This window comes from Pyrus communis, chromosome 16 (genome assembly GCF_041283825.1).
Source record: "Pyrus communis isolate YQ-2024b chromosome 16, ASM4128382v1, whole genome shotgun sequence".
NCBI classification, from domain to species: Eukaryota; Viridiplantae; Streptophyta; class Magnoliopsida; order Rosales; family Rosaceae; genus Pyrus; species Pyrus communis.
In genome coordinates, this window is record NC_142580.1 from 20,563,648 (window position 1) to 20,568,891 (window position 5,244).

The following is a 5,244-nucleotide window of genomic DNA, read 5'->3' on the forward strand; positions in this document are numbered from 1 at the left end:
TTGGGGTGTTGAGGTTCATAATTCATTGAATAAGCAACTGAAGATTGTGTTGTATGCAAGTATGCCATGTGTGGAGAAAAACCTCCTAGCCATCTCACCATCCACTTAATTCTATCAATTTCGCCCAAATCTGCCTAGTTTACATTATTGTTTTGTTTGTTTGATTTTCGTCCAAAACCAAATCCCCAATTGTCTTAGAGTGTCTAATTGGTTCAAATATGTTATAGATTGTGTTTTTAAGAGTTTTGAGTCAAGTTAGAACCAATTTTCGTCCAAGTTTGTGTTTAGGTTCAAAACTGCCCAGTTTGTGTTTTTAGGCAGTTTTGAGTGCTTTTAGCCTATTTTGAGTCTTGTGAACTGTTTGAGTCTTTTTAAGTGAGTTAAGTGTTTTAAAGGTCAGTTTTAATTATTTGAGTTGGTTTAGAGTGTTTAGCAAGCCCTCCTAATCCCCGGTGTAAGAACGATCCCTACTTATTTATATGCTACAATTGTCAAAAGAGGGTTAATTTGTGTGTTAAGTTAATTTTCGCACCAGAGGGAGCCTCAACAACCTTAACAACAAGGAGGATATAGACAACCACCCCTGGGCTCTATCAAAGGCCATACGTACCACCACAACTTCCACCACAATCTGCCCAACCAATTTCAGGTACGTCTTTGGACAATGATACAGTTATTAAGTTACTTACCAATTTGTCTCAGGGGCAAGAGAATCAAAACAAAGCGATGCAAAATCAAGACAAAAAGGTGGACCAGTTGGAGAAACAAATAGGGCAGATAGCGGAGTTTGTAGGACAATTCTGAGACCAAGGCAAACTACCTAGCTCGACCATTGTCAATCCAAAGAGAAGCTTTGAAACCACTGATGCGGGATTTATACGCGCACAAATTAAACCCTCTTTTTGACAATTGTAGTATAAGTATAAGTAGGGATCGTTCTGGACCGGGGATTAGGAGGGATTGCAAATCTCTTGGAAACTGACTCAAAAACGTAAAAACACAATATAAAACACTAAACTAGACTCAAAGAATGTAAAACTAAACTTTAAAACACTAAGACAAACCAAAGACTCAAAATGCTTTTAAAAACACAAACTAAAATGATTTCTAACTAAATTGACATTAAAGTAAAGGGGGATTTAAGTTTATACGAAAATTGAAATAACAAAACAAGTTAAATAAACTAGACAGAATGTCAATATGAAATTGATGAAATGGAATGAATGGATGATAGAATAGCTAAGGGGGTCATCTCCACATATGTTACACTTGCATAATAAAAAGATTTCCAATTGCATTTCAACAAATCATTAATTCTCAACGCCCCGGGTCAATTAGGTCCGCTTAAATTAACCGTCAAGTTTTCCTTAAGTTAATGAATTGGATGGGTTAGCGCAACGCAATTCACAACATTCTCCAAAAGTCCTTTACGTGAAAAGCACAATAAAGATACAATCAAAGATCATTAAGCATCATGAAAACTTTAAGTGTTGACGAGGCATTCGTTACTATGGACTACGCATGAAACTTATGCCAAGAATTTATTTAACGCGATTGTTTATAAGCAACCTCCACTACTTGTGAATATAAGTTCGTAACTATTAGGTGAAACTCACTTATATTCTAGCGTCATATTGATGCATGAAAATTAAGCGCGCATTCTTAATAAACATTCATAAATAAGTTATCAATCAAACGGTTAAACAAATTGAACCACAACTTATGAAACGCAATTAGAATTAATCAAATCAAAATGCAAGCATAAACATATATTTTGGAATCACCCCCTAGCTAAAGGGGGTTTAGTTTATTATAACTTTGAAATCAAAGAAATACCTAAACATTCCAACAACTCAAACTTGAATTGTATGAACGTTTAGGCACTCTTCTCTTCCATTCCTCATACGTACAAACAAAGAGAATTGAATTTAAACATTGAAATCAAAGAAACACCTAAACATTCCAACAACTCAAACTTGAATTGTATGAACGTTTAAGCACTCTTCTCTTCCTCGTTGTTGTAGCACAAGGTCTAAGGATAGTTTGATGGTGTGAATGGTTTGGGGAGTGGTGTTTGGATTAATAGGGAAATGGAAAAATGGTGTTTGGATTACAAGGGAACTCACGGCAAAGAGAAGGGAGAATGTGTTTGTAATGTGTTGTGTATGAAAATGAGATGTCCATGAATGAATGAATGCAAGGGTATTTATAGGAGTAGTGGAGGGAACATATGGCTATGTCATTTGTAGGTGAAGTAGGTGGATGTTGTAGGTGAAGTGGATGTTGTAGGTGAAGTAGGTGGATGTTGTAGGTGAAGTAGGTGGATGATATGTTAAGTGATAAGTGCATGTGGGTTAACTAATGAAGGAAATGCATGTGCAATGACAATGTGTTAGAATGGATGTGTGTTATGCATGGCATGATTGGGATTAGGAAAGGTTTAAATGTCCTAAAACTAAAGAGAACAAGGTTCCAACACTTTGGCTCCAATTAGGTCTTCAATTTCGTCCAACACTTTGGCTTCAAGCATAAGCTATCCGTCCTTAGCCCAAAAGTGCTCCAAAAGTCTCCAAAATGCATCTTTTTGCTCCTTTAGCCCTTTGGACCTACAAACACACGAAAATAGCTTAAAGTACTAAAATAACTAAAGAAACATAACGTAAATGTACGAGAACAAGCCATTTAAGTCGCATAAATATGCTCCTATCAAATACCCCCACACTTAGCTTTTGCTAGTCCTCGAGCAAAACAGAAAAACAAAACAAAAAGAACAAAACACAACCTACACCTTCCAACAATCGTATCAGGGACTTCCAATGCACATGACAAGTTAAAAATCATTATTCTCACAGATTTGAGCCATCTTTACACTTAAGTACATTCTTAATCATAGTCACCACATACTAGTTCATAATTAAGCAATTAAAACACATTTCAAATGTAGTAACATGCCTTTAGAGAATTCCCTCAATTTCTTACTAGATGTACTCTCGTTTTTCACACAGATTTTCTGACTACACACCCTACACTAGGTATATGTGAGAAGATTGATGTAAACATGTAGACGAACACTCACATATGTTATAATAAGGAAAGCATTTTCTGGAGTTAATAAGCATGTTTAGATATGATCTCATGAATGGAATGCTACTACTTAGACGCGAGAACCAGTGACACCATAAGCTCATACCAAGTTCAAACTCCACAATTGAAATACATAACACTCAATATAGAAGTCAAAGGATAGTAACGGGGCTAGGGTATTGGCTAACAATGAAAGGTGAAGGATAAACAAACATTCTTAAAGCAATAGTGAGCAAAGTATTGAATTAGACACTTAGAATTCCCTTAAGAACGCAGAAGTCAACTTTGAACACCCAAGGGAAAATCACACAAAACTTAGGGCCATATTCAACTTTTTGGACCCTTTCTTCAACCATCAACGCTCGTGAGTTCATTCTTACTTATTTTCACTCCTTTTTTTTTTTTTTTTTTTTTTTTTTTTTCTTTTCTTCTTTTTCTTTTGAATCTCAAAACATACATATAAACGTAAGAACAAACTTTTACTCCCCCACACTCATTTTCTTGCATAATGTAACTCAAAAGGAATTCATTTAAGTCATGCTCACTAAACTTTAAGAACAAGGGTATAGGAAAGTCCTACTCTAAGCTAGGTAAGGGGTGATGTGGGTAAACAAGGAATAAAGGCAAAACGAGGCTCAACGGGGTTAAAACTTACAACATATACGAAGTATGGGAAGTAAGGCTATTTGGCTATGGTGGTGGTCACTACACAACTTCTTCTTGAATATGTGTTATGCAAATCAATAACATGCTTTGAATGAAATGGGCATGAGTTCTAGCATTTGGAACTATATGATGAAACGCCTTCTAAGTAGTAACCAAGCAAAGAATAATGAGATCATGCAACGACTTTAGAAAACAAGAAATCACAGATTATACTCTCCAAAGAACGTTATAGGCTCAAGTCTCTCAGGGTTGTAGCGTTTGTTTGAGTTCCTTCCTTCAAGCATGTTACAAAAACGAATTTTTTTCTTTTATGATTGCATGTGAAGTCATACATTATAACCATAACCAAGCATATACCAAGAGTAAATCAAACTTTTCTCTATGTTTATAACTCTTTCTAACCGTCATGCAATTATAAACCAAATCCTTATCATTGTGTTGGAAGGTACCCTAAGACACAAACACACAAAAACGACTCTTAAAACAACTCTTTTTGGGTTTTTCAAAACAATTTTTTCAAATTTTTATGGGATTTTCGAATTATAAAACAAAACACACTAAAACACTCTAAAACAACTTAAAAACACCTTAAAACAGCAAGGAACAACATTTGAAGTTATGGGTGATAAAATCCCACGAATTTGCATTAAATATACTTAGTTACCCCCCCATACTTAAATCAAACATTGTCCTCAATGTTTTAAGCATATGGTTCACACAAAACATAAGTAAACACACAAAAAGTATAAGTAAACACACTAAACATACTAAACATGGCAGAATGTAATTAACAAAGAGAAGAGTTTAGGGACGCAAATCTGGTTATGGAGTGTAAATTCCCTCTTCTCCTTGGTGATTGCATTGAGGCTTTGATCTTTGTGATTCCACAGGCTTACTCTTGAACTGGTTTCTGCCCATCGTTGATTTTCCTTTGTGCTACTTCTTGAACTGGGCAGCAGGATGGTTCTTTTGGTTTCCCCCGAAGGTCTGAGCTTACCCTTTTGGTCTGTTTCTTTGTTCAATCTTTCCAATTCGTATTGAAAAGGGTTGGAGGATAACTCAGCCTATGTTTGTCTCCACATGCTTCAATGTATCATTTTCACTTGCCTTACTCGCTCCCCTTTGCAGAAGTGGTCCCTTCTCCGGAAGTGTATCAACCGTTGAAGATGACTACTCGAGAGCAACGCTAGGTAAGCAATCAGGAATAGATTCCAGGCAGTTGGCTCCAGATCGGAAGATTGACTCCAAGTGCCGGCTGATTGCTTCTTTTACTTTGCCATGCGAGTAAGAACAAGGACAAAGAAAAAGACAGGGAAAGAGCATGATATGAGATACTTTTGCTTTTGACCTTGATGATATGAGATACCTTTGCTTTGAAGAAGCGGTGAATGAATCAGCACATGCTTCAATCCGCCGTTTCCTCCTGGGTTATATGTACTCCAGGCATCTGGTATCATCTTTGGGGAAGAAGAAAGAATTGAGTATTTTGAAAGG